The sequence below is a fragment of the Microtus oregoni genome, unplaced genomic scaffold (genome assembly GCF_018167655.1).
Source record: "Microtus oregoni isolate MIOR12 unplaced genomic scaffold, Mior012 000055F_ref0000237, whole genome shotgun sequence".
Classification (NCBI taxonomy): domain Eukaryota; kingdom Metazoa; phylum Chordata; class Mammalia; order Rodentia; family Cricetidae; genus Microtus; species Microtus oregoni.
Window position 1 is genome coordinate 9,045,747 of NW_024543831.1, and position 18,367 is coordinate 9,064,113.

General features: G+C 43.2%; 1 protein-coding gene across 2 annotated transcripts in view; it reads left to right on the forward strand.

The window, feature by feature from the left end:
- The first annotated feature begins 8,063 nt into the window (after window positions 1-8,063).
- Rdx (radixin) overlaps window positions 8,064-18,367 on the forward strand; it is a 64,959-nt gene continuing 54,655 nt past the window's right edge. Inside the window, exon 1 of one of the 2 annotated variants that reach the window (XM_041638353.1) lies at window positions 8,064-8,188. The gene's annotated coding sequence lies outside the window, so the exon portion shown is untranslated. Of the gene's footprint in view, window positions 8,189-9,229; window positions 9,362-18,367 lie in introns of those variants that run through there. The other variant, XM_041638354.1, reaches the window with a different exon arrangement.

Here is an 18,367-nt window from a genome sequence, read left to right on the forward strand (position 1 = left end):
ATAAATGTGTTTTAACAAATTAACTGTGGATGCAGTAATGAGAACTGAAGGGGACACGAGCGGACATGTAAAAACAGGCCGTGATTAATGGAGTCGGAATAGGCCCGGATGGGAGATATGTAGACATAGAGACAGGAGCACAGACCATCAGGACTGAGGAATGGGTTGTGTGGCGTCCGGGAGTAGATGGGGTGTTAAGGACAAATCTTGAGGCCTGCACTGAGTTAGAGAGGAAGGGTAGACTTGAGTAAGTCCCCCTCCAGGGGTCTTAGTTTCCTTTTCTGCAAGATGAGGATGATTTTTCATTGAAGTCTCATCTGCTTCTGGAGTACTTTATATAATTCAGTCATTTTTCACAACTAAGGAGTGGCCTAACATGAGTGAGAATTCCCTATAGGTAAATGTGTTAGTAATCTGTTGTCACATAAAAATATACCCCAAACAATGACTGAAGGCCTCACAGTTTCTATAGGTCAGGAATTCCGGAGCAGGACAGCTGGGCAGTTCTGGTTCAGGTTTTTCTTGGGGTGGCGCTCAGGCTGGGAGCAGGGGCTGTAGTCATCTGACATCTTGGCTGACACCAATTGACATTCTTCTGAACAGCCTGTTTCTATGGCTGCATATGCAGGACCCTGGGTCCCCACTGAGGCCACTTTATTTTTTACTGGAGCCTCAAAAGCTGTGTGTCAACAGAAAGCCTCTCTCTGTGAGTTAACTGCCTCAGGCACTTCGTCACACCGGCAGAAAGCTGATTAAAATTAGTAGGCAATTTATAACTAATGTATGTCTCACCATTTTGGAGGTTGGGGACAGACTCCTATATCAGGGCAACAGCAGATTTGGTGTACGGGAAGAACTGGCTCTTTCTGCTTCAAAGATGGGGCCCTGTAACTATGTGCCCTCCCATGGCAGAGGGTAGAAGGGAAAAAGGACAAACACGGTAGAAGCTCTCTTCTAAGGATATCAATTCAGTTCAAGGGAGCAGCTCACTTATGGCCCAATCATTTCTTAAAGTTCCATTTCCTTTTTAGTTTTTTTTGTTTTCTTTTTTTGTTTTTGTGTAGCCCTGGCTGTCCTGGAACTACCTGTGCAGACCAGGCTGACCTTGAGGTCACAGAGATCTGCCTGCCTCTGCCTTCCAAGTGCTGGAATTAAAGGCATATGCCACCACCAGCCAGCATAAAGCTCCATTTCTTAGTACTGTTATGTTGGCAGTCACATTTTTACCACATGACTGAGGCCACAGGGCTCTGTCAGATCACGGCACACACTGTCGATTCTAGTCCATTTGTCACCAAAAGTCACCAAACACAGCCCACTTGAGGGGAGGCTCCATTCGCTAAAGATAAAAGCATTGAATAATATGTGGATAGATTTTATATTTTTATGTCCGTGTGTGGCCATGTGTGTATATGCATGTGCCTACTCATGCAGAGGTCAGCAGAGTGTTGGATCCCTGGAGCTGGAGTAGTAGGTGGTTCGATATCTAACATGGGTGCTGGACACCAAACTCAGGTACTCTGGAAGAGCAGCATGTGCTCCTACACGGAACCTTCCTTCTCTCCACCCCATATTTTAAAACATCACGTTAAAGCTCTGATTTTTTGTACCTGGCACTTCATCAAGTGCTGAGCACCCTTGCTCAAGTAGTAAACAGTGCTGTTGTAAAGAATCAAACAAATGGAAGGAAACCAAAACGGTAGCTGTTGAGAATACTCCGCGCCAACAACCAGGGGGATTATTTCGTCACTTAAATCTCTCGTTCTTCTCCCTCCTCCCATAAGGGAAGGAAAGTGTAATAACGCACAAAGCTGATTGAGTTACAAACCAGTCACTATTCCGGGCTCCAATTACAAGATTTTTATGGAGGGAGGCTCTGTGCATACACATGTTTACATGTTTTAGAAAAGTATGGAATGCATTCTGTAAATTACACTGTTTATATGAAAACCAACCATTTTATATGGGTCTGAGTGAGAGCTGGAGAATTCTAAACCTCGAAGAAAGCTTGCTGCTATTCCAGTCCAGCTGTCTCACTTAGTGAACGGGAAATCTAAGTACACACGTGGGCACACACAATCCCACTCAGAGTTCTCACTCCGTTTGAGGCACAGCAACACTCAGTTCTCACAGCTGCTGAGATGACCATTGGCCAATACTGCTGGAGATGAGATTGGTGCTCTTTGACACCTTTTTCAGATCTGAAGCTTCTGCACTGTTTTTAAACAATATGTGGGAAAGGCCCAGTGCTTTCTTTCTCTAACATTCCCAGTAGGTTACAGAACTGTCCGTACACTCTGTCAAGGGCACTTTGTAACTTGTTGGTAAGAACTGGGAATAAAGCCAGGCTTAGACTCTTTCCACTCCACTTATTACTTACTTCTGAAATTTTATTGCCATTTATCACAAACTAAATTGCCTTTACTATATACATGGAGAGGATTAAGTCATAACTTTTACCTTGTCTTTGTTGATCTAATATGCTCATATCTGTGAACACATGAATTATGTACTTAAGTAATTTGATCCTAAGATAGGGAGAAAATGAAGGTAGGAATAGACCTCTGGTTTCCTGACTCTTCCTTGGGCACATTAACCCTCGGACTTCTATTGACTGTACTGAAATTTTATAGCGCATATCAGCAATTAACTTTGTGTGGCTTACTCAGCACACAGCATCAGCGATAAGATAGTTTTCTTTACTTTGTCTGAGTTTACTGAGGGCTATTATGTTGAATACATTGAGTATGTGTGCTTAAACATGCCTGACAATGTGAGTAGTGAGAGCTATTGCTCACAATGCAAATTCTCTTAGCTGGGTTCTATTGCAGACTTTAAAACTAGCAATATTTCTGCAGTTACAGTTTTTTAAAAAAATGGTGGATAATTTTTAATGAAAAAATATTTTTAAGTTTTTCCATATAAAAATGCTCCTACTAGCTATCTAATATTGTTGTTAAAATTCTTGGCTTGGCTTGGACAAAACTATATTTTCCAAATAAGTGGAGTAAAGACCTGCTTTAGTATATCTATGTGTATTTATTTAGCAAGCATTTTTTTCATTTTTGTTTTTCATTGTTATTTAGTCTTTTAAAATAGACTCTCATGTAGTCCCAGCTGGCCTTGAACGCCTGGTCCTTCTTGAGTGCTGAGATTACAGGTCTGTGATGTCATGCCTGGCTGTCCCACTGCTTTATTCTCATTTGTCACAGTTTTGTATAGCTCATCTATGTCCAGTTATTGAATATACATTATTCCTAGATTCTCCATAGCTATTAAAACCCAGCATATTCCCAACCTGCCTGATTGTTTTGATCACTCAGTGTCTACCTATCAGGAACTGTTTATTTCCGACACTCTTCTTTCCACTTAAGTGTCAGCACAAGAGCAACGTGAGCCTTCTCGGTGTTGGGTTTTACCATCCAGTGGCTTCAGCAGTGGGGGCTGCAGACTGTTCTTTGGAGATCCAGTTTTCAGTGGGGATGTGCTGGTGGGCATAGAAATCATGTGTGCCTATAGACTAGTCAGCACAGCGAGGCACCAGCGAATCAGGAGTCAGCACAGTCCATCCTTGCTGAAGTTCCTGCTGTTCGTCTCCATAGAAGGAGAGATCAGGCAGGACCATACGCGGTCTTGGAGATGGTGCTGCACGTGCATAGAGCTTCAAGAGCTGGGCAGCTACATCCCACCTCGAGAGTGAGTGAGCCCCTTGTGCTGCACCGAGTGATGATGATGGCCATATAGCACAGGAGGGAGTCTGTGCCACACAGAGCAATGGTAGGCAGGTTGATACGGTGCTGGGAGAGGCTGGTGGTCATTTTTGGGGTCTGTCACCATCGACTTCCCAGATCTGGTTAGTGAGTTAGGAGTGCCAGAGACAAACTTTAGCACATCAAGGATTCCTATAGGACATGACACTGATGCCAGCGGGGCTTCTGGTGGAAACAAAAGCTTTGCTAGGATCCTTTTCAGAGTTACAATGTAGACAGCTTTACCTGTCTTGTTGCCATCTGGAATCAAAGTTGAGTGCCACCTGCCTGTGTCCCAATTCTCAACCTGCAAGAAGCTACAGGGGAGGAAGGGAGGGTGTATTCTGGCTCATAATGTGAAGATGTAGTCTGTTATTACAGGGAAGGCACTATGACAAGAGCATGAGACCACACCCCTCACATCTCAGTGGTTCTCAACCTGTGGGTTATGTATGACCTTGTCATAGGGATCATAGGGGTTTCATAGCAGATCTGTCTGTTATCTATCTACCTACCTATCTATCTACCAAGTTTTTTGAGACAGGGTTTCTTTGAGTAGCCCTGACATTCCTGGAACTCATTCTGTAGACCAGGCTAACCTCCAACTAACAGAGATCTTCCTACCTCTACCTCCCAAGTGCTAGGATTAAAGGTGTGCATGACCACTGCTCAGTCATCTCCCTTTCTCTTTATCCAGTTCAGGATTCTAGCACATGGGATATTGCCACCCACATTCAGGGAAGATCTTCTCCTCTTAGTAAAGTCTTTCTGAAAAGGCCCTTGCGATATACTCAGAGGTATAACTCACTAATGTCCTATGTGTTCACTACAACAGGTTGACAATGGATATTAAGTAAAACAGCATTTCAGTGGGTCCCAGTTGCAAGGAATTTGAAGACATCCTTCTGAACTGGTGACAAGACATCAAGGGCCCTGGATCCTAGGAGTGTTTTCCTTTAGATTATGATAGAAACAAAGAACAAGCCATATGGGTCCTGCTCCATTCTACCCAGGACCAGAATGGTAGCACATAGAGTGGGATGGGCCTTCCACACCAACCAGTCAGTAGTCAAGAAAATGGCCCAAAATGTGCCTACAGGCCAAAATGACAAGAGCTGTTTTCTCAGTTGAGGGTCCCTCTTCCTAGTTTGTGTCAAGCTGACAAAGACTAGCCAGTATGGCCCCTCTCTGGGGAGTGGCAAAAGCATCTCTCTATGTTCCTGTTTGCCCTCTGGAAACACAGAAGAAATCCTGAAAGCACCACCTCATTCGTACTTCTCTTCAGTCTGTCCCCAACTCTCTTAACAAATCCTGACTCCCTTCTGCATCCCCACCATCTCCCAAGCTTAGCCCGTCCTGCCTTCCCATGGAGGGCTTTGTAGCCAAATTATCTAAGGTGTTCCTTGTAAATTCATTGCCCACTGTAACAGAACCATGCAATCTGCATTGTTGTCAGGTGTCTTACTAAAATATAAACTGAATCATATTATTCCTCTTTCCCCCTCTATTTTAATTTTATTGAAAATAATCTTTTATACAATATATTCTGATTACTGTTTTCTCACTATAACTTCTCTGAGATCCTCTCTAAATCCCTTCCTCTTGGCATTTATTATTAAAGGCTATTGGCTGAAGGAGTTGCACAGCACCTCCCACAAGAATCCACACCTTTCCTGTGTCTCATTAAAAAACAGACAGGCATCTAAAGAATAATATTAAAACAAAACAAAACAAACTGGAATAGAACAAAGTGAAAAGAAGAGCCCTTGAAAAAAACTACAAGAAACACATATAGTTAGTTACAGAAATAGACATGCACTCTTATACACAGGAATCCCATAAAAACACAAAACTGAAAGCCATAAGATATACAAGGGGATCTGTAAGGTTAAACAACAGCAAGAAAGCATTAGACTAAGAACCTCAAAGATGCCGTTGACCTTGTTTGTGTTGGCCATCTACTTCTAGACATGGGGCCTGCCCTTAAGGGTGCTTTGCGTTCTCAGTGAGATCTGTTGGAGAGAACTAGCTTTTCATTTGTGGGTGGTTATCAGTTGAAGGCAGTTGAAGATGGGGGTTTGTGACTACTTCTCCTCTCAGTGCTGGACCCTATCTGATGCATACCTGTCCAGGTCCTGGGCACACTGCCACAGTCTCTGTGCGTCCATCTTGCTATGTCTAGAAGGCCTTGTTTCCTTGGTATCCTCCATGGCCTCCGGCTCTTACAATCTTCTCTTCCACGGGGTTCCCTGAGCTCTGAGGGAAGGGCTCACCCCATTTAGGACTCTCACTGTCTGCACATTGTCTTGCTGTGTGGGTCTCTGAATTTGTTCCTGCCTACAGCAGGAGGAGCCCTCTCTGCTGAAGGCTAAGCAGGTCACTGATCTATGAGTGCAGCACTAAGTGTTAGGAGTCATTTTATTTTTGTTCCCTTAGCAGAACAGTAGTATTGTTTTTCCCCCCCTAGGTCACTAGCTTTTTGGTGTCTGGTTCTTGCCACCCAAGCAGAGTTGGGGATGGGTTCCATCTCAGGGTGTGGGCCTTAAATCCAATCAGATGTTGGTTGGTCATCCCACCTGGCACTCCTTTCTTCAATGCCTAAGTCTTAAGCAGGGGAAAACTCTTCACTGCCTCACTTACCTTTCTGAGGCCCCTGGGTTTCAGCCACACATTGATTCTCAGCACCCAGAGCTGCTGCCTTTCCTGGCTTCTCTGAGGAAATGTCTCCACTCCACTCTCCTCTCAGCCCCTGCTCCTGCAGTGTTCTCTTCTCTGGGCAGACTTGATTGCTCTCTTCTATCTCCCTAGCTGCTGTGTGTGGACCTTTATTACCGTCATAACACACAGCACCGTTTGCTTTCTTCCTTACCCAAACAGAGGGCCAGCCTTATAAACTAGCAAGGGCTTGTAGCCTAGCTTCAAAAAAAAAAAAAAAAATTATTTATAAATTATTTTTGTAAAAAAATTAATTTTCTTCATTTCAGGAAGTACTTTTATGTGTGTTAGTAAGATCAATGCTTTTACAACTAGCAGTGGAATTCCAAAAATTAGAAAATTAGAATAAGCCAACACACTGTGGTGAAGTCCAATAAGAGTGTAGTATAGAGATTTTGGTAATAATTTTTTTTTAGAGATAAGGTATCACTATGTAGCTCTGGCTGTCCTGGAACTCACTTTGTAGACCATGCTGGCCTCTAACTCACAGAGATCTGCCTGCTACTACCTCCTGCGTGCTGGGATTAAAGGTGTTAGTCACTTTTCTAACTATGATTTTAAAATATCTTATTTGCTACTTAAAAGTATATCGGTAACTATTAGCTAACACCAAGCATCTTTCCAGAACAACAGGAGTGTTTTAGGAAATCTGTGTGGCTCTTTCCCTCACACTGAACTTTCAGGGGTGAGCACCTGGCTGCATGGGAGAGCACCTGTTCAGCAAAGGCTCAACACCAGGCGAATACACATGCCAACATCACTAAATTGAAGTTTTGGGATATTTAGATCAAATATTCAATATTTCATTTAAAAGTGCTAATATTTGATGTGAAGAACAAACTAAAACAGCATGTTTCTGTTTAATATGTGGTAATGTTTGATGGAGTTTTTGCTCTATTTCAGATTATTTCCTTCAGAAAGAACCCCAAATGTGGGATTATGTGTTCTAAGAGTTATGAGCCCTCTTAAAGGCTGAATCACCACACCAAATTGTTTGCTAGAATTTGTCTCAGTTTACATTCCCACTCAGCGTTTGGGAGTACCATTTTTATCTTCCCAGCTTGAATACAATCTTTTACTTAAATATTTACAGCTATGATAGACAGCTGAAATGCTACAACGGCCTGGATTTGTTTGTGCAGAGCATAGGATAGGCTCAAGGCTCCTGCGTTCGGGTGTTAAGTCTTGGCTCTGCCATTTCCCAGGAAGGCTGCATTGACAAACACCTCTTCAGAGGCTCCCCTTTACTCATTAGCTTATTTTAAAGTCAATAAGAGCTTTCACCCTGAGCCCAGGATGTCGTAATCATTAGACAAGGCAGTCATGAGAAAGCGCTTCACACCGTTCTGAACACGTGACCAAGGCTGACCGCTCCACTTTCAGCTGCAAAATGTTCCAGAGACTTTAGTTTGATTTGTGCTCTACGTAGGGACTTGAATACCATTTTTACTGTTCCATTGACGCACCGTGGAAGGAGGGCCAGCAAGTATTCCTTCGGTGGTCTCCAAGAACCTCAGGAACCTGTTTGGTTACAAAGCACGCACCTGCTCCCCATCCTTGAGGAATTTGCAATCTAAAGGCTTCTGAGATTAACCTGGACTCTCTGGAGGCTTTTTAATTGTTTAGTGAGGTCTCTAAGGGCGGTGGTGGTAACTCACTGAAGAGGAAGCTTGGTGAAGGTGTGTGCTGGGTTCCCGGAAAAGCTACTTTCTCAGCAAAAGCCGGTAAGAGGAATTATTTGTTCTATAAAAGTAAACTAGAGTTTTTTTTTTGAAAGTTCGTCTACGAAAGTTACATTAAATAAAGCATCTTCAATGGAATGCGGCAGAGTGGTAAGGTTTATGTCGTTGTTGTTTGTACAGTCGTACCAAGTGTTACTCTGAATCCCAGCAGAAAACACCCAGGCTAGCAGCACGGAGAGAACCCCCCCAGAAGCAACCAGCCGCTCTCTCTAGGCTAGCGAGGGGACTACAATGAGACTATGGTCAAGAGGGCGAACTTTCTCCAAGTCCAGCATAATTTAGGTTTGGCTGGTCTTTGGGCCCTACTTCTAACTTTTTCTTAACCTACGCCTATCTGCCAAGGAGTATCCCTGCTACAAACAACAAAAAGACCCGATCACATTATAGGGTCATGCCCACTGGCTTTTTGAGATTACTTAAAACACTGCAAAATTGAAAGCACCCAGCTTTTCTATTTGGTTAAAATCTGCACAAAATTAATGTTCTTTTGTTGAAACTGCTGGGCCTAGATCCCCCCTCCTAGCCTGGGATCCTGATGCTCGGCACCCAAATACACTCTGGAGCGGCTCCTCGGGTCCCCCCCTTCCTCCTGGGAACAGCTCCACCTCGGGGGCGCTGGAAACGCCCTCCGTGAGTTCCCTGGCACCAGCGGGAGTTTCAAGTTTCCACTGGCGGGGCGGGGGCAGGCGGCGGGCGGGCGGCTCCGCTTCCTTCACTGCGGGCTTCGGACTCGGGCTCCCGCCGGCCAGCGGCGTCCTCGTCCCTCGGGAAGCCTTCTCCAAGGCCCGGCAGCGCGTCCCCCGGCTGAGGCCCGTTCGTCTCGACCAGTGGCGCGGAGCACCCCCCCCCCCCCCCGGGAGGGCCGGGAGACACGCCGTCGCTGCGGCCGCGGCGTTGGCGCTCGGGCCCCGGCCTCGCCCGCCACTGGCGGGCCGCGGGAGGAGGGGGCGCGGGGCGGCCCCGCCTTCCCCCCCGAGGAGGCGCCGGGCGGCCATATTGCCGAGCTGTCTGCGGCGGCGGCGGCGCGTCTCCTCTCAGGCGGCTCAGGACTCGCACCGCCGCCTCTCCGTTCGCTCACTGCCAGCCGCGACGCCCCCGCCGAGCCGCGCCTCAGCCAGTCGGCGGCGGGCAGGGAAGGAGCCGCTCATTTTCGGGGTAAGCCCTGCTCGGCGCGCTCCCTGCCCCCGGCCCGGTGGCCCGCTCTCCCCCGCCGAGGCGCTGAGGTGGCGGCCAGAAGTTGCCGGGCTGTGTGGCGCCGCGGCCCGGGCCTGGCGCGTCTCCGAGACGGGCTCGCTCGCTCCTGGCCGCCCGAGAGGCGCCGCGGTCGTTAACGGCTGAGCCAGGCCGCTTCCCCGGCGTCTCCTGCCGCTTCGCTCCGTCCGCCGTCGGCCTGGCCGCCCCGGGCGTCGGGCCGTGCGGGTTCCCGCCGCCGTGAGACTGGGCCCCGGCTCGGCCCGGCGCGCCCCCGAGGGCCGTGGCGAGCGCAGGTCGGGGGTGCTCGCTCGCCCCCCGGGGAGGGAAGGCACGGTTGGAAGTTCTCCCCCAGCCTCCCGTTTGAAAGTCGGGGTGTTGGATTACTAGAGAGCGTGTGGACGCTTTAGCAGCGGGAGGGCTGTCGCGTTGCCGGGCTTGGGGCCCCGGCCGCTCCCGCCGCGCGAGCCCGCGAGGGAGGCCAGGCCCCGACTCCCGGCCGCCCTTACCTGCTGCTGCCGCCCTCCCGGCCCCTCGACCTGGCCCGGGTCGCGGAGTCGCCCTGTGCAGTGTTAGCAGACCCCACGAGGAAAGTTCGCATCCCTACCTTTCCGTGCTCCCGAACTCCGTCTCCGAGCTAAGTTTGAAAGGGGGCCGTGCGTTATTTCAGTGAAAATAGCACGGCTGTTCCTACACAGATGTTTAAGTGTTGCCAGGATTCTGGGTGGTTTTCTTCCCCCCTCACCCTAAAAGAGTGGTCATTCGTTGGGAATGTGTTTCAAGAGGTCAACTTCATAAAAAATGTATTAAAATACAGTTGAGATTTTGTAGAAGAGGTGCGAGTGCAATGCCCCGTCGGCTGTGTGGTGGCACCAAGATTTGCATGATGTAAATGTAAAAGCCCACGATAATGAGGGCTTATGTGATGAAAGAGTACTTGGACACTGCAGTCTGTTGTTGACCGAGCATCTTTTTGTCTTTTTTTTTTTTTTTGTAGAATACTTACAGGACCATGACGGAACACAGAATAAACAATTACCCTGTTCATTTTGCTGCATAAATAATGGCTTAATCCGCGTGCCAATACAGCAGCACTAGATCTGGAAAGAGAAGCTAATTTTTAGGATTGTGTTTGCATTTTTTTTATTCTTTAGAATTTCTGTGCTTGCACCGGTGTGCAGTTTATCTTCCAGAATAATCATTTCTTCAAATATGACAAAGTGCAGACGACGTTTCAAGTTGTCAGTGTGCTGTGAAAAGAATTACACTGACTTTTTTTTAAAGCCCCTTTGAAAACTGTATTTTTTAATTTAATAAGCAGTTAATCTTTGGAACGAATAGTCACTAGGAGTCTTTAGCTTTGTTTACATGAGAAGGAGTTTGCTTGTGACACTTAAGAAATGTTAAGCCCTTGCCTCTGCGGGTCCTACATACTGTTCCCGGAGCTTCAGACAAGAGAGAATGTAGGAGGAGCTCAGACATGTTTGTAGACTAGAATTAGTAGATTTTACTGTGGGAACAACAGATTGAATCTTAATTTTGTGGAAACTGACTGCTCAGGTGGAAATGCCTGCTGCTTGTCTGTGTGAGGGTTTGACAACAGCCTTGGCTCTCCCTCAGTTGTCAGTAGTGACAGGAGCAAGAGCTGGGTTTTGTTTATTGCTTTTCACCATTCCCAAGGACAGAATTGAATTATTAGCCAGTTTTTAAATCTCTGGCGAGTAGTTGGAAGATTTACAGATTGATTTTGTTTTCATTTCTCAATCTTTTAGTATAAAAGTTATGTACGGTCTGATGTAGTGGATTCTGAAATATTGAGTGATGATGAGAGTCCTGGATTTTCATTCATTTTAAATTTAATGCATTTTAACTTGACCCATTTCAAAATGGGGTGGTAATACTTTAACTTTTCTCCCAAAGACCAAAGCCTTGAAATACTGTCCCATTGTGGTCGTGAAGCCTGAGCAGTGCAGATGGAACATATCTGTAGGGCATAGGTAATAGTTTCCTGTTATTGGTGCAGTCTGGGAGATGAAAATCTTTCTTGCATGGCTTGTGCCTCTTACTGCTGCAATCTGGGAAGTAAGGAAGTCCCTCTTGGATGTCTTGGGTCCCTTGCAGATGAGGAACTGGTGGGCACTATAATTGACCCTGTCGACATCCTGAGTGTGAATGTGGATTGAGTTGCTCTCTATGAGGCTATTTTAAGTTTCTTGACCATAGGTGTCACTAGAGGGTGTTCCGGGAAAGCCCTGACTTCAGTAGTTCATGGCGTTGGAGATAGAGGTATGCAGTCTGACTGGGAGCTGCTCCCTCTCTAGGTGTGTTACAGCTATCCCATCTGGCCCATTCATTCAGTTTCTGTGTGCTTCTTGGTATTTATATTGGATTTATATCTTAAACCATTTTTTAAAAAACAACTATAAAGGTAATGCATTATATGGTAAAGTTGTAACACCCAGAAAGACATTAAGCCACAGAGTAAAAAACTTGTCTTCTCGCCCCAGAACCCGGCAATCCTATCCTCGGCCCCATTTTTCATAGGTAATTGTCTTGTGTATAGAAAGTGGTTACCCTTTTCTGCAAGGATGAGCACGCCTTGCTCCTGATCTGTGGGTCTCAAGCCTGTTAGGGCAAGGTGCTATAACAAACCTTGACACAGTGTTTGTTACTTATATTAGACATGAAGTAATTGTATTTTTCAAATTTTCATAAATTGAAATGAGTGGGATTTGCTGTCCTTATTCTCAGAAGCGTTTGTGTGAGCACATGTGCCGATTTTCTTGGTTAATGATTAGAGGTAAGGTTTACCTTTATAGCATAAATTCATGGTAGAAGTTGATGCACACATACAAACAGGTACATACACATACACTGCACACATAAGCACAAAATATTGTCTTTTGAAATAGGTGTGTGATTTGGAATAGCAATGTATCTATATAATATGTATCTTTACCTGGAAATTGTTTAGAGAGGAAAAGTTGTCTATGTGATTAATTCCTTTTCCATCTTTAATAGTGGGCTCTAGTACCAGCTTCTCAGAAAAGGTGGGGGTTATATAGAGCTTCCTCAACATTGAATAACAGTTATGTATAGCAGGCCTTGCAAATTCATCAATTTAAAATAACTAGAATTTTTAAAATGATTTTTATTTCATGTGCATGTCCACATGAGGGTACCAGACACCCTGGAACTGGAGCTACAGACAGCCATGAGCTGCCATGTGGACGCTGGGGGGTCAAACCCTGGTCCTCTTCAAGAGCAGCCAGTGCTTTCAACCACTAAGCTTTCTCTCCTGCCCCAATAACTAGATTTTTTTCCTTGTTGTTTTGTTTGTATTGAGACAGGGTCTCTGTAGCCCTGGCTGTCCTGTAACTTCCTATGTAGACTAGGCTGGCCTGGAACTCACAGATACCTGCCTCTGCTTCCAGAATGTTGAGATCAAAGGTATATGCCACCATGGTGTGATAATTCTAAATTACATGTAATATGTTTTATGTATATAAACAAGGTCACTAAACTTTATACATCTATGTTTATTGCATTTCTTTATGATTTATGTATGTTGGAACTAATAAAGTAGTAAAGTTAATTTATTTGGAAAGATTGTTTAGTAATTTTTGTGTATTAGTCTACCAGTTAAAATCTATAGGGCAAATCCAGCCTGCTCATGTTTTTGTAAATAAAATTTTATTGGAACTTGTCCATGCCAATTGCTTACATATTGTCTATGGCTACTTTTAAGCCATGATGTCAAACCATATGACTAAAAAAACCTAAAACAGTTACTGTTTGCCTTTTTTTTTTGCAGAGAGAATTTGCTTACCTGTAGCTTAAAAGAAAAACAAGAACAAAAAGCTCTACTATATTGAAAGAATGTTCAATCTGGGCCTCGTGCTACAGATTTCTGATCCTAAGTGCCCTGGGATGAGGCAGGGGATTTCAAGTTTCAAGGCCATCCTGGAAAATTTAGTGAGACCTCAGCCCCATCTCAAAATAAAAAAGAACAAAGGACTGCAGATACAGTTTACTGGTAGCATAGCTAATAGGAGTCAATCCCTGTTGACTGGGTGGGGTTGGGCATGCTTTTAGATACAGTATAAAGAAAGGAGTACTACATTATTTTGTCTAAGATAGTAAAATTTATAAAGTTGCTTCACTATCAGTAATTGATATAGAGTATTTTTAAACTTTAGTTAATTCTTAATAGCTTTCAGGACCTTTAATGTTTCCTTTAATTTGTAAACAGTTGAAATTAAGACTTGCTGCAGGTGAATTTGTAAAGTTTTGAGCCTTTACATTTAAGATGCACGGTGAGTAATAGAAAATTACTTAGTTTAGACTAAGTTCTAAGATTTAATACCCTGGCTTAGACTAAGATTGGTTTTTGTTTTGGTTAGCTGCAGGGATGAGTTGAGTACCTTGTCTAGATACAAAGTATTTAAGGAAATGAGGGTTCTTTTACAGAAGTTTCTCCCGCAGTCTTCTGCTCCTTGGCCAGATTGGGGCATGTTTGTTATCTCCCAGCATTGGCACTGTATTCAAATTGTTTTAATTCTGTTCCCATTATTTTCCTTAGTCATATACCAAATGTATTGAATTCTTTCTTGTACCCAAATGAAAACAGATCCAAAGTGACCTGTCATACATTAATTACTTAATTTAATATGAATATGTAATTTAATGTATTTTTCAAAACTGAAATTAAAAAACAAAAACCATTGATTGCTGTTAAAGTGCTTTATTGAATTATTACACACAACTAAACCCAGCCTTCTGATAGTTTTTGCAAGTAAGGTTTTATTTGAACACACTGTAGCACATTTACTTAATTACAAAGAACAATTGCAACATAGACTGTATGGCTTATGAAACCTAACATGTTTATTTACCTGACCCTTTACAGAGTTTGCTGAACTTTGTTTTAAGATGTCAGTCATACATCCAGGCAATTGTTACAATCTGGTAAATACTTGTTGGCATTTAGGCCTGGAAGATGGACAGGATCCTGAGGAATTGACAACACCACGTGTGCCATATTGAATGTTTTGAAAGTGTGTAAGTGGGATGGTGGTGGATGTCAGCTGGAATTAGTAGTAGTGTGTAAAGTTTTAAGAATCTTCTGATATCAGTTCTGACTATCTCCTGCTTTCTCTTCTTTAGAAATTTCAAATCTTCCCCGTCGTTTCTGTAAATTAGTAGTCTTTGAATAAGACAACCATGGTAGATGTATTTGTCTTTAAAAAGAATCTCTCCTTCATAAGAGACAATGAGGACATACAGCCTCTTAGCCACAGTTAATTGAGAATAGTCTTTCCAAGTCTGTTGTGCCTGTGTTCTGTGGGCTAATTTGCCTCCAAGAATAGCTATGTGTATCCCAACGCGTATGACAACGCCAAGTTGAAGTGTCAGAGTTGGACTCTGTATGGGGGATGGATTGAACTTCGTTAGATGTCATGAAGACTCTGATACTTAAATTTTTTTAGGTTCTGGACTTTGAGAAGCTATACAAACTTAGTTTGGTTTTCAGTAGAAGTGTATATACTGAGAAGTTTACTGCTTACACGAGGGAACACAGCGTGATAATCACCATCAGTATTAAATGTAACACTTATGTTTGTGCTTAGCTTTTACTGTTTCTTACTAGTTTGGCCATTTTATGACATTAAAATAAGAAGAAAATGTTTTCCTTGACAATAGCCAACAGCTAAAGTGAGTATTATGTGTAAGCCCAGCTCATCCAAAGCAGCAAACATCTGAGGACCAATTGTGAGACTGGCACCATCCTAATTTCTCTAAAGGGAGAGGAGGCGCAGGACATTCGAAGCTGAAGCTGAATGGTTTTTATGGTAATAGACCTGCCAGGTGTCCTTACTGACCAAATGCGGTATCTTATTTTAAAGATACTTAAGACTGCGTTAAGTTTTAAAAAACCAGCTACTGCTGTTTAATGTCTGATGTTGTAAAATAGATGTAGATATAGTTTCGAGGACTTCTCAGTTCAGCGTGAGTCTTTGGTTCTTTACCGTGACTTCATGGACCTGCCTCCTCCGAGCACTTCTAAATGTTTAGTATATGGTTTAAGTGTAGATGGAGCAGTTGGGCTGCAGAGAGCTGTCTTACGTTTCACTCCAGCACATGTTCACAAATGATAATGTGTCACCTACCATCTGCGCACTTTGGGAACAGTGCAAAGTACTTCCAAAATTTTTATGTCAGAATTGAAATTCAAGGTAAAGCATTATTTTTGTAGTTTTTACATTTAATTAAGGTTTAGAAATTTGAATTTTCTCAAAACTCATGAATATTTTCTTGAAAACATCTTTAAAACATAGACTACATCTATATGAGCAAGTGTCAGACTTAGAATTTCCTGTCACTTGTGTAGGAAATTCAGCTGCTGAGGTGATGATTCTGGCTAATTTTCAGTTTTTTTTTTAAATATTTGTATGCTTTATTTAACTTTATTTTATGTGCATTGGTGTGAAGGTGTCAGATCCCCTGCAACTGGATCTTCGGACAGTTGTGAGCTGCCATGTGGGTGCTGGGAATTGAACCCGGGTCCTCTGGAAGAGCAGTCAGTGCTCTTAACCACTGAGCCATATCTCCAGCCCCTAATTTTCAGTTTTGATATGATCAGAGGTTGGTTTTCAGCTTGATTATGGCAGAGGAGGAAGCTTTGTCAGTCTCTTCTTAAGACCCCCATTCGGTGTCTGGGACGGACTTGCCTAGAACTGTGAGAAAGAAAAACAGAGTAGGTTAGTGCCCAGAACCAGGGTTAGAAGGGCTCCAACCTCACCTCCATGTGACCTCCATGCCTTTGGGCAAGTCGCTTACTTACCTGGGTCTTCCTTTCTTTTGGAGGTATACAGGTGCAGGTGCTCAAGTATGGTGGGGAAGGAAAAGGTAAGCTTTGTGAGGATTAGACCATGTCCGAGTTTCTCTAAAGCGGGCCTTCTGCAGATGCTAAGGCAGTCTTCTGCTCTTCACCTGGGAACCACATGGGGAAAAAAAAGGAAAGCATTATACCATTAAACTCTGCTAACATATAATAAATACTTCTTGCTATTTTTAAGGTTTTAAACCTTAAAAGGATATGTGAACTTGAATGGATAAAGTTATATTCTTATTCACATACTCTATTATCATTGTGGCAGTATCAAAGAAACTTATTTCCAGAAGACTTATCAGGGATCTTACACATATATATGTTCAGGTTTTCTCAGTATAGTCTTTATGATGGGCTCTCCTTAGAGCTCTGGCGATTCAGTCCAGCACTACTGTTATTAAAGGGCTAGAAGAGAAGCACATATGTTACTTTGACATAGATTTGTGGGTCTTAAATTTTGATAATTACATTCAAGAATGGTAGGTTTCTTATAATTTTTTGTATTTTATGCAATATTTTATGAGTTTATACACTTCTGGGATGTGGTTCAGAGTACAGAGAGTCCCAAACAGGAAAAAAAGAATTCAGTTGTTTTTTTGTCAGTGCTATAACTGTGTTTATTTGCCTGCCAATCACCTTATTAGTGCATTTTAGATTGGTCTTTGTAATATTGCTTCTTGTTTCTTAGTAAATTGGACAAGAGTTTTTATTTTTTTGGAATTTTATGCAGAGACAACTTGTGCTTTCCCATAGTTTGAATCCCAAAAGACTGAAAACAATTGTAATTAGGCCTTGAGAAAAGAATAACTTGCGAAGTAAAATTAGTTTGATGTTAATTATTGAAGCGTCGGTGTAAACCACTAGTGGACTGCACTTGGCAACACCTGTTGCAGCACCCGCCCTGTTTGTTGGCCTGTTGTGCCGCTGCTGGCGCAGACATCCACTGTGGTACAGGCAGGACAGCCTCTCAGAGCTGCAGGACAGAGGATGCTGTGTATCAGTGCTTTGTCTTTATTGTGTAGCATTGTGTTTGCTCTTGTGGTAGTTTGCTGGAGATGGGAGACAACTGCTGCCAGCATCTCTTAAGACTGGAGACAAACTGTTGACTAGGCAGTTGCTCCCGTTGTGTTTTTCGGAGGATGTTGGTGGGGAAAAGACACAGGCCTCTTTAACAGAGAAGTGGGAGAAACTGGATTGGGGAAAAATAATTACATTAATAAACCTGCAAGTGAAATTTTAAAATCAAGAAAGGAGAGAAGTAAAGAGTCATTATTTTCTGAATAGTAACACGAGAGAAGAGGGAAGTTGATCAGTGTTTGGTACACAAAGTATGTTTGGCAGCTGCATAGATATTTAGGCAAGAAAAGATGCTGAAAACAAAGTTGGCTTCAAGCTAGAAATGGAATCTCAGATACATGTGTATGTTACTTGGCTTTTTATGTGATCTTTTATTTTCTGTTGCTATTAGCGGGATACTAGTTTTATTTAAAATAAGACCCACAAAGGAACTAGATAGGCACCATTCATAAGTAGCATCTTGATAGGAACACCGTTCCTTGATCATTAAATGGACCAAAACTTCGATTTATTCCATTTATCCAAAGGTTCGTCCTAGAAATTTTTAGATAGAATTCCTACACCTACCACATTGTGTAAGGCAATAAACTGATATAGAAATAGAAATGTGCTTTTGAAAGTTTTGCCTCTAATTTTAAAAATTAGAAACTTAAAAGTAAAACCTCCATTAATACTAAATGATGGAATAGATTTTGTAGCAGATTTGTGTTTTTGCATAGTTGGAATGAGTGTTTGGTTAACATGTTTTACCTCTGCTTAACCTTTGCTGAACGTTGACTCGGTTTGTCCAAATGTATAGAAACAGACTTCCTACAACACCCTGGAGTGTGTCCATCATGCTGTCACATAGTTTCACACTGCTCTGATTTTAGTCATCGACTGTAGTAAAGAACGTGGCGGAGAATACCTTAGAAAAGAGTTCTTTTTAGTTATTGCTTTCAGCTTTATTCTAGAAGCAGAATTTCTCTTTCTAGAAAGTTGTGCATCATATATATATATAT